General features: G+C 38.8%; 1 pseudogene; it reads left to right on the plus strand.

Annotated features, from left to right (window-relative positions):
* The first annotated feature begins 1165 nt into the window (after positions 1-1165).
* On the plus strand, positions 1166-9665 carry LOC119292176 (annotated as a pseudogene).
* Positions 9666-16362: the final 6697 nt, after the last annotated feature.

Here is a 16362-nt window from a genome sequence, read left to right on the forward strand (position 1 = left end):
AGATTTCTTTAGTACCGGTTGGAGCCACCAACCCGTACTAAAGGTCATGACTCCTTTAGTACGGGTTGGAGCCATTAACCAGTACTAAAGGTCACAAATGAACCGGGACTAATGCATAGCCGTTCGAACCGGGACTAATGGTATCATTAGTGCCGGTTCATTTACAAACCGGGACTAATGTGTCTCACGTAAAGTAGTTTTTCTACTAGTGCCTATGGACTTCGGTTTGCGCGTATCAGATGCTATAGTGTTTGTCTAGTTCACTGAAGCCTTGCTTTGTCTAGTTCATGTTTCTGGGCTTACCGAACAAGAGATTTATCGAATCGCGTTATTAAGAGTCGGAACACCTTATCCTTTTGCACGTGACCCTAATGTGGGTACACTAGGGATGTGAAGAGTAAAAGGAAATGCCCCAGAACTTTAAAGTGCCAATATGGTGGTATTTAATTAGAGATACATCGCGAGATTAGGACATCGAAAGCGCGATGTAAACTAGCCCAAAAAGAATGGTTGAGAAAAGGTGGAAAGAAATGACATACAACAACAACAACAACAACAACAACAAGTACATATAAATGCAATGCAAACCTTAAAAATCATTTTTTGCAGTAAAAAATAGGCCCCTTACCTTTTATCTACAATTCATCCATCCTATCGACTTGGGTTTGCACGTATCAGATGCTATAATGTTTGTCTAGTTCACTGAAGTTTTGCCTTGACTGTAACCCAGGAAATGTCTAAATCTGCTATGCTCGTGCTGTTTTTACTGAAATTTTAGGGAATATTATTGTAGAATGCGTGCACGAATATCTTCATTTATCTTTTTTTAAAAGTGACAGCAGAATGTCAGAATGTATTGAGACTTTTCTTGCTTGAACCGAGCGGTGCTTGGTTGGCCACGCGAGGCGCCAAAGTGCATGGACCCAAGTTAAACGGGGATATATCAACGCACGGTTTCAGATTCGATCTGTAATTTATGGGGAAGCAATCCGAAAACAGAAAACCAGCCAGTTGCTGGTCGGCAGGCCGCCAGGTGTCATCCGGATATGGTGGCCTCGCTCGCCACGTCAGCCAATGCATGCATGGCCCCGCCACCCAGCGACGTAGAGCAGACACAGGCACGAGAATAAATATCAGAGAGAGAGGTATAGAGCAGAGCAGAGCAATGGACGACATGGAGATGAGCTTGGATTTCTCTTGGGAGACGCCTAGCTTCTTCGAGCTCTGCGGCGCAGATAGGTGAGCCAGCATGAACACTCTTGTCCATTAGATCTGCTTCTTGATCTGGCGGCGACGTTGCCTAGTACTCTTAAGTAACCGTGGGAGTTGGATGGATTCTTGCAGCATGCACCTGCCGGCTGAGGACTCTCTGTCATGTCTGTACGACGACTCGACGAGCTCGCCGGACGGCGCCAGCTCGGGGCTGACGAGGAGGTGGGCTGGGAGGAACATGCTCAACGAGAGGGACAGGCGCAGGAGGCTTAACGAGAAGCTCTACGCCATTCGCGGCGTCGTTCCAAACATCACCAAGGTTTGATTTACGGACCACTATAGTCTACAGGACGAGCACACTATTGTGTGGGTGTTTATGCTGCGGTCTAATTCGATCTTGTTCATGCGACGGATGACAGATGAACAAGGCGTCCATCATCCAGGACGCCATCGCCTACATCGAGGAGCTGCAGGAGCAGGAGCGCCAGATTCTCGCCGCCCCGGAACCGATGGCTGTGCCGCCGTAGTCCAGGCGGACTCGACCGTGGACGACGGTGTCGGCTCCCCTCCACGGAAGATTATGAGGACTACCTCCGCCTCCTCCATCTGTTCCCCTGCCACGCATCCGGTCCAAATCCTTGAGGTAATTATAAATTCATCTGTCGCAGACGGCTGAAAGGGAGTTAGAAATAAGAATGAGGTGAGAGAGAAACGTTCAAAAATCAACCTATTAAAGTTTCAAAAAATCTGAAAAGATGCACAAGTACATATAGATGTATACGAGATCTGTGTTAAATTTCATCATGAAATACGTTTTTATGTGGCTAGCTTGTACAAAAACAAAATCATGTACTTTTATACTCTATAGACATGGCGAGCGAGGACATGCCCGCCCAGCATGTGAAATTGATGGTTATTTCAAGACAAAATCATGTACTTTTATAGATGGTTCTTTCAAGAATGTGAATTTTTTCTTTCATATATAGATAGTTGCCTCTCTCTTTTTTCACTCAACTACGGACTAGGACATGCCTGTCTCTAAATTATCTCTCCTCTCTCCCTCTCATAATCCATCACTTTTATTTACTTTTGATCATTTAGGATATTCATAACCTTAAAACCTAAAAAAAAAGCTGTGATTTCTTTTATATGTTTGAACTCTACATATAAGATCTTCCGAACATGACCAATTGCCAATATATTTCAAACAAGTTTAATTTAAGTTGTTCCAGTTCAATTTGCGAAAACGGTTATTTAAAATATACAAAAAACATGTTTTTCGTACATAAGATCCATATTTTAGTGTGTTTGTGAAGTTGCTTATTTCATTGTGTGCGACTGTTATTTATGAAATATAACTGAAAGTGAAATATGAAATTAGTTTTTTTAACCGAGTTAAATCAATTTTTTTAAATGAGAAAAGTATGTTACTCTAATGAGTGAAACCAAGTATTAAATGAGAAAAAACAGATTTTTGAAATGCATTAAAAAATTATTGTAGAAATTAATTTTTAAAATGGGTCAAAACAATATTTCAAAATGTCTAAATCAGTTTTTGAAATGAGTGAACTATGTTTATTGAAATGAGTGATATAAATTATCAAATGATTGAAACTATTTTTTCAAATTCAGCAAAATTAGTTTTCTTTTTAATGTGTGAAATTTGTGTTTCGAAATAAGGGGAATCCGCTTTTTGAAAATGAATGAACTATCTAATTAAGTGAGATCAGTACTTAAATATGTAAAATATGGTTTTGACATAAGTGAAATTATTTGTTTGAATTAGGTGAAATAAATTTTAAAAATGAGTGAACTCAATCGAGTGAACTTCTAGGCTTTTAAGAGAATGAAATTGATTGTTTCAAGTCAGTTAAATAATTTTTCTAATTAAGTTAAATTAGTTTTCTGAAATGATTGGAATGGGCTTTTTGAAATGATTTTTATTATTTGGTTAAATTGAGAAATTAGTTTCTTTAAGTTAGTGAAATTGGTTTTTTGAAATAATTGAAATCTATCCAAAGGAACTGAAAAATATTTTTTTCATATATGGAAAAACTTTAAGTGTTTGTAAGATGCTTATTTTATTGTGTGAAACTAATATTTGTGAAATTTAACTAAAATGGGAATCTAATATTTTTCAGTATGCTTATTTCCTCGTGTGTATAACTGAAATAAGGAGGTTCAAAAGGTATCATAATTAAGTTTCAGTAATTTTTGGCACAGTGAGACAATTTGAAATCACATTTTGAAATAATGAAACAATTGAAATCATGTTTTAAATAGTGAAATAATTGAAATCACTTTTTGGACATTTTCTTTTCGCCATTTTAATAGTGCAACCTTTGATATCATTATTTGGAACAACGACATTAAATATATTTTAAAACTGTCTCAGTTTTACATTTCAAATACCGAAACTATTGAAATCGCATTTTATGAATAGTGAAAAAACTGAAATCACTTTGTCAAGTAGTTAAACTATTGAAATGCCATTTTGGACAGTTTTAATTTCACTTTTACAAATATCTGACAAAAGTTAGGTTGTTGTGTGCATGTCGTTGTATTCATGTACTTGTTGGCAAGCATGTATTCGTCACATTGATCTTGGATTCATCACCTGAGCTAGCGTCATTGCTGGATATATGAATTCTGCGAATCTACCATGTGAAATGAGAATAAAATGACGTGAGGGAGACGGCCACATTTGTGGACCACACGCATGAAATATGTATATTAGCAAGTTGGTACTCTAGTTGACTTTGGTTGTTACAGTATTTACCTGAAATGTAGTAGCAACATAGTATTAACATGCAATCATAATAAAGAGAATTAATTTAGCAGACACTCCTAATGCAGGGTTTGGTAGGAGAAGTCTAGAATAATTAAATCAAGTAGTAACCGACTCTCAATCAAGTGTTTCTATTGAAAATCTCAAGAGGCTTGTAAAGAAGTATTGAAATGCACAAAAAGATGATATTATTTTGATTAATTATTTCTAGAGCTTATGCTTATGCATGCACCATGTCTTAGACAATGAGAAGTTTTTGGACATAGGGAAAATGTGGGGCAACTTTATGTAACAACACTTTGAAAATCATATAACTGGATGACCATGAAATAAACATATAATTTTACAAGTTGTGCAGCTGGAGGTGACACGGGTGGTGGAGGATCTGGCAGTGGTTAACGTGAGACATAGAAAAGCGCTGGAGGCCATGGCGAAGGTGTATGGGGTGCTCGAGTCGCTCTGTCTCAATGTCATCACGACAAGTGTGACCGTCGTGGCTGACAACATTGTCCACAACATGTTCATCCAGGTAACCACCCATGATTTGCCCCTTCCATTCTAATTAATTTCTCTTACAATTATCTAGATTTCCCAAACGAAACGATTGCTCCTATCTCTTTCGTTGAGTTTTCTGGAACTCTTTAGGGTGACGTCACCACCTGATTGATGACGACATATGGTAACTCCACTATTTTTGCAAGACGTGCATTGGGATTCTTGATGTGCTTGCTGAAGGAAATGAGATAGACTACACTAGTCCAAATTAAAAATATCCTCATAAAACAAATTAGGTTGTAGTTCTATATAATGCGGTTACTGTGAAGTTGTTGCAGAAGTAGAGCATTGGTGAAACTATAGTCGTACTACCATCTCCAACTCGTGGTTTCCAAAAATGTTTTATCCAACCTTCACATCCACAACGCCTCTAGGGTATCCACATCTTTGGGATGGCGCGTTAGTCACCTAAATTGTTAGAACCGGACGGACACTTTGAGCATGGGAGAAGTGAAGGCCACTTTATGGGAATTCCAAATTTGCTAACCCTAAAACACTTGCTTCCTTCTTATACTTATATAGATGTTTCCATAATGAAATTCTACACTAGATACCCATCAAGACTCAAAGCTCGGTCTAACTCCGATCGTAACCCAAATTAGGCTTCCACCACTTAATGTGATAAACATAGGCTCTTGCATTATTAGATACAATTGGAGTATTCCTACTTAGTCACTACTTGGTAAATGCCCCTAGAAGGAGACATAAAGATGGTACAGATGAGCATTAATTAACAATGTTACATGAAAATTCCTCCCCTGCCCCCCACACACAATATTTTTCAGGCTTGGGTTGAACCACTCTTTCTCCCTTTTCAGACTCGGAACCCTATATGAGATTAACTTTGTAATTTAAGTAGTGCGGACATGAATTACAAGATGTGACCACCCGACGGACCTAGAGATATCTATCCCATTGCATAGATTGACAAACCCCATGTTAACTAACCACGCCTTAGAACATGCTTCACAAAAAATAAGAAAGAAATTTTTATAGTGATCCAGTATATCATAGCATCTGGTGTGCCATAAGTAATTCACTAGACATCGCAATTACATGTGATAATATCATATCTATTGACATAGCTTAAACATTACAAGAGCAAATTAGAAAACAACCCCGCTATGTTTTAAGTTGGTCCTGTCCAACTCCATGTTCCTAACATGTGTTCATATTATTGGCTCGACATGTCTATGTCCATGTCCTACGAAACATGTCATTAAAATGTTATAAAAAAATATCAGATCTATTGACACGTGCTAGTGTATTATTTATTTGTGTCCTCATATGATTTCCGACAAAGGATGAGTGTAGAGTAATCATTCAAGCATAGAGTTTCTGTAAACAAGTCACATAGTTTCCAATCAATGGAAATAATATTATTTAAGAAACACTTAATAAATCATGTATGCAAAGAAATACAATAATTTCTATAATTGCATATATGGCATATTTCTAACACTTCGTAGATTGATTTATCATACTTGGTAGATTCAAGAGTTGTCTTTTACTCCCTCCATTCCATAATATAGTGCGCCCATGCTTTTTGAGATTTAACTTTGACCATAAATTTAACCAACATGGGTGATTGTGGCGGGAGCATGACAGATAACTTTGAATTCGTATTCAAAAGATGTTTTCAAAGGCATAATTTTTCAGTATATTTATTTATGTATTATTGGTGTAATTTCTGGTCAAAGTTGAATCTACAAAAGCACGGACGCACTACATTATGGAATGGAGGGAGTATTGTACTTCATCTGAAAACTAAGAGAATTCTCATGTCAACTTATTGTTCTATAACCCCATTCAATGTGTTTGTGTTTCACTTTTTGGCTTTTTGGCGTTGGACGATTATGACAAAGGCACACATAACATGAATCTGTTATATATGCTTTCTAGGCAATAGCCATGAGTTAAAACCCACTCAGGAAAACATGAATTTTAGGCATGAGTTCAATGTTTGTGTAAAAATCTTGTAGTCTAATATTATTAGGTTTTGGAAAATATTTTCAAATTTGATTTACCCTAAAAGACATTCTGATCTACTTTTTTCATGTGTCGTCTAACAGAGACACCACGAATAAACCCTAACAACCAACAAAGAATCGTTCAACCTTTAAATCTTCAAAAGTTACCTATGTCTCTGCTACCTAATATAGAGACGAGAGGCGGGACAACCACGAATCATCTGATATTTAGTCTGGGGTACATTATTTGTTAGGTTTGTCTGCTTTGCTGGTGGAGACGGTGCCATGTTGAATAAATGTCTCCTCGTTCCACTGATCTCCTAGAATGACTCCCGTGGTCTACTAATGGACCAAAATCTCATAACTTGCCACTTCGTGCCTTCATCTTGTTCCTCGTCAATTTAGCATGGGTTTGAGAACATGTCTTGTGAGGTGCGCATCCCCGAACAAGGCCCATTCCAAAGATTATATCCTCTCTCTTCATGAGGTGTGTGGCTCTTGACACTTCAAAACATATGGACTTAGTCTAGCTTGTGTGGGCTTGGCATTCTGCGTCTAGGTCATCGCAATACATAGAAAAATATCAAGTTGCGAAAGAGGGAACAGAGGATGTCGGCTAATTAAGAAGAATTTTGGTAGAGATTTTTTCTATCAGAGATAATTGTTATTGGTGTTCATTTCAATTTTTTGATCTACCATACCTTTTTATGAATCACTATAGCTAGATCGTTATTCTAAAAATATTACCCAAAAACATGTTGTGTATCATATTTGACAATTATGCTTGATAATGTTGTGAGTTTATATTACTATGTATGTAGTTGCATCAGCTTGCGTTGCAACATAGTGATTGTGAACACATGCATTGCACGTATGTGTTGCTAGTGTTTGCTAGGAATGAATTATCTCTTAAAGAAAAACCGGGAGGGCTATCTCATGTGTTAGGCCATGGTTAATTAGGGCCAATTTAAATGAGTTATCGCTTAGTGTTTTTTCATGCTTCAATTTGGAAAAGAGTCGGGATTGATCCTAAGGTTTGCGCCCATTATAAAAAGTCATCTAGATAGGCTACAACTTCCGAGAGAATACACTAACATCTTTCTTGTTATTTGTTTATATGAGGTAGCGGTATCCCGATATTTCATCATGACAAACATCTCTTGAACGAAATCAACCTTGATGATCTAACCATGCTGGATAATAGCGGGTGTGTCTTGCAAACCGCTAGACCAATCCCCTAGAGGTCACCGACAATGCCAAAGGCATGACAAGCCTGAACGCAAAGGTTTAATATCTATGGGCGATCGAGAATAAACAAGAATTACAAATTGTAATCCAATATTCTGAGTACGGATTAATATGATTAAGTTGGGTTCATGGAAGTTGATTCACCGAAAGTTGTTGGACACTTGCATTAATATTTGCGTGCACATATTTCACAATATTTTGTGTCAATATTAGCAGGCATTTATATTATTTAAATAAATCTAGTTGTATTTTTCAGACGAATGGAATGGATTGTGCTCAAACGATCAAGGAGATGGTACAGTCTCACTCAGTCATCTCAATGTGAGAAGATGATAACCGAAGTCCATGAATCCCTAATGAAGATCAGATGTTGCAACGAATGCACAAATTGGTAGCCCAATTACCTACACCTTATTCAATTCCACTCTCATACTATAGTCATCTTCAAATAAGGTGACAACAGTTGAAACTAACTATATGATCGAAGAAATAGACATGTTCTATGGACTTAATGCTAGTGTGCATGCACTCCATATAAATTGGAAATGATGCGAAAAGATATGGTATATCGTCTCTGGTTATGAGGAACATTCATGTGTGTGCATGTTTTTTTAATAGGATATTTCACTTTTGGTCCCCTAAGATTGAGTCTGTGACACTTCTTATCCTAGTTAGCTCAATGTCCTATGAGATTGAAGCAACCCCTCGATGAGAGTGATGCTTAGTAAAGATGATTATTTAGAAGGGACTAAATAAAATAATTGACCCAATTAATAGTGAATTTATAACTTATTCCATGAGGCATTGAACAAGAGTTAGATGAATGATTGAAAGTGATAGGAAAGTACATTCACAATATATTTATATAGAACTTTGTCAAAAAGTTTCAGAGTGGTGTATTTGGTCACATGTGGCTAGCGGCTAAGGCTTACAAGGACACTTCTTTTTAGTACCTCATGAACTAGGTCTTGGAAGTTGATCCAAGTGTTGGTGAGTATTTGAACACATATCACTTATTGTTGTGCATGAGGTGCAAATTTAATATTGACATCAAGTGTAATTACATTCATAAATTCCTGTTCAAGCCATTCAGTAACTGGGTTAAGGACTACGAAGCATGCCCATTGACGAGTTAGCTATCACACTGAGAGACACAATCATGATACTTATGAAAAGAGGATAACAATTGGATACTTGCTTGAAGGTGAGATGCTGCCTGTTGTCACTCAAAAAATAAACAATAGAAGTAGAGGAGATGGTCACTTGAAGACATGTATGTCCTTAATACAATGGCTGGGGTAAGGGATACTATCAAAAAGAATCTTAGACTTGTGGTGAAACTTGAGGAACATGTATGCACTTGTCATGACTGGCAACACATAGGGCAACTTGAGGAACATGGTTGCACTAGTTTTTCTCATGGAAAGCAGGAACTTGAAGTTGGACCACTATGTACATGAGTATTTCTCTGTGAACAGATTTTGGGCCACCCGCTAGTAGGAAAACCCTTATAGGAATAATACGTTAGTGGAGCAAGACCATTTCTGGACGTCGACGCTATTTTGGAAAAATAGCACCAACGTCGGAAATACGCAGGGTGCAACTAACATCAGCTCATTACACATGTGCACCGTACTACAAACCTTAGTAGTTCCTGGACCCTAGCAAGCATAAATAGTACTGGCATCGACGTGCACCAATGCCATTAACATATTAACAAATAGTGGTGTTTATCTCCATGTCCAACGCCGATGCAACAAGTTCTTTGTCCCTGGCCCACTAGCGGCGTCCGGTATCTACCCACTGCCAACGAGCGTCTTGACTGCATTGGCATATGTATCCCAACTAGTATTAAATTAAGGGTCAGAAAATCCACAAGAGGAGACTTCGGCATCACATTTAGCAGCAGCATTGTGGCCTTGAGTTTTGCGGCGTCATTATTGAGGTCGGCGCCACTAATACGCGACACAAACATATCAAAATAGTAATGTGGTCATGAAAAATAGTGTGAAACCAAAGTGGTTTTGACTTCCCGCGAATGCTGTTCATATCCCTTTTATCACTATATATATGCCCTACCATTTGATCATTCAAAGGCACAACCCCCCCTCTCTCTCTAGTCTTTCTCCCCCGTGTACGCCAACTAACCGGAGATCATCCCAATGGCTGCGAACAACAATGTCGTCCCCGGCTCGGGCATTGTTTTCTGATTGCTTGAAGATAATACAGGATGAGAATAATTTTCTGATAACTAGTCGACCCATCGCAGAAGTAGTAGTTGAACTTCACCCAAGGACAGGTTGAACTTCCACGAATATTGTCCAAATGGGTCTTACGATGTACCGTTGGAAAACTGTGGACACATGAATCACAACCTAAGTTAATTTTTTGTTAAAATCTACACGAATTAAGAGCAGTTTTACAAACCATTTTTCTTCATACAGAAAAAATGAATCGTATTTTCAAGACCATTTCTAAACCGTTTATCGGAATGAGGCAATAATACGGCATTGGAAATCTGCTGGAAACCCGCTCATTCCACATGTAGAAAGTTTTTCCAAATTCCCTGCGGTTAAAGAGCAATTTAAAAAATGGCATAATTTATCAAACCGAATAGCCGAGCCCATTGTTTGGCGTAATATGAAAAGGGGTAATTTGATTGATGCAAATGATATGGTGTTGGAAAGCTTATGAAAATGCACTTCTTTTTCATATAGAATGTTTGTTCCAATTTTGAACAATTTAAAAGTAATTTAGAAAATGGTCAAAGTTCCTCCGAGTTTCTATTTTCAAGTTATTTTAAATGGTTTGTCGGAATGCAGCAAATGATATGTTGTTGGAAAGCTTGAACTGATGCGAAACTTTTATATATATAACGTTTCTCCCAATTCTTTACGATTTTATGACAATTTCAAAAATGCCTAAAAATATTTTTTTGTCATAGTTTTTGCAGACTTTGTCGGAATGAGACAAATAATATACCACCGGAAAGCTATCGAAAATGCAAATAATTTCATATAGAAAGTTTCCCCTGATTCCTCACCTTTTTTTAACTAATTTTGAAAATGGTGAGGTCATGCATTCTGCCCTCATTACAAAAACATAGTCTTCGAAAATGCATTATGTGAAGAGGTTGAACTTTTCGGCACGTCCTTTTGAACTTCACTCTGTTTTTCACGTGCTTTTTTTTGCCCGCAACTCCCCAGTGACTTGCCAGAATTGAGCAACTGATATACCGATGGAAAGTTGTTGAACACATGCAACTTTGTGGTGTTGATTATTTTTTTCATACGCGCGACTATTCAAAAGATTTTTGTAATACGTAAAAACGTGTTTTAACAATATACATCAAAATTTTAAACTGTTATTTGGAATGTAGCTTATAATATACCATTGGAAAGCAACCCGTGTAGCTATTGAACGGCTCACTATTTTCACTTTGAACTTCTGTCATGTATTTTTGTTCGTAATTCCTCACCCGTATACCATTAGAAACCTCTTGAAAAGGCCCAACTTTTTTTATACGGTTAAACTTTTCTTTTGGGAACAACATACACCAATTTATTTAAACCATCTATTTTGGAATAACAATGTTATATACCCTTGGAAAGTAGTTGAATATGAGGAACTTTTTTCATGTAGAGCATTTTTGTTCCAAATTTTTAATGGATTGAGAGAGTTTTTTTGAAACACCAAAAACAACTTTGTGTGTGTGTGTGTGTGTGTGTGTGTGTGTGTGTGTGTGTGTGTGTGTGTGTGTGTGTGTGTGTGTGTGTGTTTTGAACATGTAAATATACGGTGAACCACTCTCAACATAAGTTTTGAACTTTCCCATGCCAAGCACCTTAACTTCTAGCAAAAAATGTATACTTTACCTTTTTATTATTTTTTCTCATATGAAAAAACACAACATGCAGTATGTGGACTTCTGGTTGTTGTCAATTGGAACTGATCTCTAAATTTTTTGCCCCTAACTCCTAAAGCACTCATCGAATTTGAGCAAATGGTACCAATAGAAAACTATTTGAAAGAGGTTTTTTTACAAAATCATGACGGGCTACGAGCATCTTTTTGAACAACTAAAACTTGATTTGAATGATATACACAAAACATTCAAATTATATTATTTGAATAATGTGTATGATATACCGTTGGAAAGCTTATGTTTTTAAGAAAATTTTCATGTAGACAATTTTTCCAAATTGGATGCCATTTATGAGTAGTTTTTAAAATGTCAAGAACGGTATCGATTTTTTTAACATGTAAATCTGAGTTTTTTATAAACTTCGTACTTCTCTATTATTTTAATTTGAACTTCTTAGTTTAATTTTTATAGAATAAAAAAATTGATTTTGCTAAGAAAGGATGAACTACTTTTCTGAATTGAATTAAGTACTTTCTTTTAGAAACGAGAACAACCTTAGTTTTTTGTATACATCGAGCTGCTTTGTTATTTTAATTTGAACTTATTTGTTTACTATTTAATAAGGTGGAAAATTTGAGCTTTTTAAAAACAAAAAATAGACGTTGTTTTTTTAACTTGTAAATTCTAGTGTTTAATATACTTTGAATTTCTCCGTTAATTTAATTTGAACTTCACATTTTTATTCTTGATTAAAATAAATGTTTTTTATTTTTAAATAAACATCGAGTTTCACTGTATTTTTCAATTTGAACATCATGGTTGATTCTTTAATATTAAGGTATATATCTGAGTATTTTAATAATAGTAAAATCCTAGTTTTTAATAAAACACTGAACCACTTTGTAATTTTCCTTTGAACTTCTAATTTTTTGGAAACGGGGAAAATCTATTTTTTTAACTTTTTTGTCGTTTTTTAAAATTTGAACTTCTTTGTTTTATTCTTTAATAACAACAAAATATTAGCTTTTTATAATCTTCGGACTTCTCTGTTAGTTTAATTTGAACTTCTTTGTTTTATTCTTAGGAAAAATATGTTTCTCAAATTGTTGGAAATATGCCCTAGAGGCAATAATAAAGTGGTTATTATCATATTTTCTTGTTCATGATAATCATTTATTATCCATGCTATAATTGTATTGACCGGAAACTCAAATACATTTGTGGATATATAGACAACAACATGTACCTAGTAAGGCTCTACCGGACTAGCTCGTTGATTAAAGATGGCTATGTTTTCCTAGCCATGGACATGAGTTGTCATTGGATAACGGGATCACATCATTAGGAGAATGATGTGATGGACAAGACCCAAACTATGAACATAGCATATGATCGTATCAAGTTTATTGCAATCATTTTTCTGCATGTCAAGTATATGTTCCTATGACCATGAGATCATGCAACTCACTGACACCAGAGGAGTGCCTTGTGTGTACTAAACGTTGCAACGTAACTTGGTGACTGTAAAGGTGCTCTACAGGTATCTCCGAGGGTGTCGGCTGAGTTGGCATGGATCAAGACTAGGATTTGTCACTCTGTATGACGGAGATGTATCTCAGGGCCCACTCAGTAAAACAACATCACAATAAGCTTGCAAGCAATGTGACCAATGAGTTAGTCACGATATCTTGTAATACAGAACGAGTAAAGAGACTAGCAGGTAACGAGATTGAACTAGGTATGGAGATACCGATGATCGAATCTCGGGCAAGTAGCATACCGGTAGACAAAGGGAACTGCATACGGGATCAGCTGAATCCTTGACATCGAGGTTCGACCGATAAGATCTTCGTAGAATATGTAGCAACCAATATGGGCATCCAGGTCCCGCTATTGGTTATTGATCATAGAGGTGTCTCGGTCATGTCTGCATAGTTCTCGAACCCGCAGGGTCTACACCCTTAATGTTTGGTGACGGTATAAGTATATTTGAGTCATTATGGTGGTTACCGAAGGTTGTTCGGAGTATCAGATGAGATCCCAGACATGACGAGGAACTCCGGAATAGCCTGGAGGTGAAGATTGATATATTGGACGAAGTGTATTGGAGTCCGGAATAGTTCGAGGGGTACTAGGTGATGACCAGCGTCGCCGAAAGGGCTTTCGGGGGCCCCGACAAGTGTTGGGAGGCCCCATGGGCCAAGGGAAACCAGCCCACTAAGGGGCTGAGCGCCCCCCTCACCCGATCTCATGTAAGCAGGAGGGTTGGGGTCTCCCCCCTAGGGCTTCCCACCTCTCGACTTGGGGGGCAAGTCACCCTAGGGGAGATCCCGCCCTGGCTGCCGCCCCATAGGGGAAACCTAGGGGAGCCACCCCCTCGAACCTTCCCCTATATAGAGAGAGGTAGAGAGAGGGCAACCGCACCCCAGAGCACATCTCCATGCCACGGCGGTGCATCTCCTCTCCCTCGCATCCTCTCTTCTCTCCATAGTGTTTAGCGAAAAGCTCTGCTGAGATTCCGCCACCACCACTGCTACCACACCGTTCTGTTGCCGACGGACTTGAGCTAATACTTCACCATCGCTCGCTGGATCGAGAAGGTGAAGGCATCATTAAGCCGTACGTGTGTTGAGCGTGGAGGTGCCTGATATGTCTCCAATGTATCTATAATTTTTGATTGTTCCATGCTGTCATATTATCATTCTTGGATGTTTTACAATCATTTTATAGTCGTTTTATATCAATTTTTGGTACTAACCTATTAACATAGTGCCCAGTGCCAGTTGTTGTTTTCTGCTTATTTTTTAAACCTCAGGAAATCAATACCAAACAGAGGCCAAATGCAATGAAACTTTTTGTTTTTTTGGACCAGAAGACATCCAGTGGGCCAAGAAAGTACCCGAGGGGAGCACAACCCACCAGGGCGCACCCGGGTGGGTTGTGCCCACCTTGCACTACAAAAAAATACACTTCCGTGATGATACGTGTTTGTCACAGTAGGTCGCGTTTTTTGCCATGCATGTACATCCATGAAAAATTTATGACAGAATTAAGATAGTCATACATGTGTTGTCGTAGAAGTGTTCCATGACATTACCAAAATTATCATCACGGAAGTCTCCACTTCCATGGCGATAAATCGCGCGTCACAGAAGTGCTTTCGTCAAGGGCGACCGACATGTGACATCCACCGTAACGGAACACCCTTAAGCTATCGGGTCGGGTTTTGGATTCGATAACCCGTTAACAGCCCCGACCAATGGGGATTTTCCACGTGTAAAATCATCATTGGCTGGAGGAAACACATGTCGGCTCATCGTTGGGACATATGTCATCCACTCACTGGACAGAATGCGCCTATGATACGTCGACACATGGCACGACCCAACAAGTTTAAATGGGCCGGCCCAACTAAAGGCCCACAAGATTTTTGCGGCCCTTAATGGGCTGGCCCAGTTAAAGGCCCACGAGATTTTGTGGACTATAATGGGCTAGCTCAGCTAAAGGCCCACAAGATTTCGCGGGCCATAATAGGCCAGCCCAGGTAAAGGCCCACAAGATTTTTGTGTGCCATAATGGGCCGGCCTAGGTAAAGGCCCACAAAATTCTTGCGGATCATAATGGGTCGGCCGAGCTAAAGGCCCACGAGATTGCGCCGACATTAATGGGCCGGCCTAGCTGTAGCCCCACAAGATTTTGAGGACCCTAGTAGGACGGCCCATTAATTGGCTGCCATGCTTTGGGCCAAATGCCGGCCCATAATTGATCCGGTCCATTAATGGCCTGCCACGTTTCGGGCCTAATAATGGCCCATATAAGATCCGGCCCGTTAAAAGCCTCCCACTTTATGGGCCAAATCACGGCCCAGATCAGGTCCGGCCCTTTAAGAGGCTTTGGGCTCAATTATGGCCCATATCAGATTCGGCCCATTGACTGGACGCTATGCTTTTGGACCCACTTGCTAAAAGCCCATTTAGTAATTTGGCCTGATATTATTTTCGGCCTGTTAAGGGCCCATTTAACATTTCGGCCCTATATTAATTTCGGCCTGTTAAAAGCCCGTCATATAGTTGGGCCTAACTACGACCCGGTTTGCATCCGGCCTGCTCGCAGTCAATATCTGATTGGGCCAAACAAGGACCGAGACAACTTTGGCCTGTTAAAAGCACGTGAATTGATTCGCACAATCATGGGCCAGGGTCCATTTCAGGCTGCCGCCGGCCCGTGAGCTATTCGGCACGTTGCAGGCCCAGCCTACTTCTCAGCCTCCTAAAAGCCCATTGAGTTTTCTTGCGAAAAGAGGGCCGGGGGTTCCTCGGCCTATTAAAGGCCCGAATCTACTAGTGGGCCAGTTTGACGGGGCCCATGATGCGGATCATACATCGTGATTGCATGAAGGCCCGATTATGTACCGTAATTTTACGGTTTGGCCGGTTTACTGCAAAGACATGACATATATACAGTAAAATAACTACAGCATCATGAATAAGAAAAAACCTAGACTATACAATAAAGAAATTACGGCATATTACATCCACTGGGCATCAAAGTTCGCCACTATGATAATAAAGCACAAGCGGACAATAGATTACATACACTGGGCATCAAAGATCGCCACCAGTGCAAATAAACACACCGACAAAATAATATACAAAACCGACAGCACTTCAATAGAGTTCAAGAAAGGTTAGCCCTGCTGGGGAGCTGCAACGCAAGCAGCTGAG

This window comes from Triticum dicoccoides, chromosome 4B (assembly GCF_002162155.2).
Source record: "Triticum dicoccoides isolate Atlit2015 ecotype Zavitan chromosome 4B, WEW_v2.0, whole genome shotgun sequence".
Lineage (NCBI taxonomy): Eukaryota > Viridiplantae > Streptophyta > Magnoliopsida > Poales > Poaceae > Triticum > Triticum dicoccoides.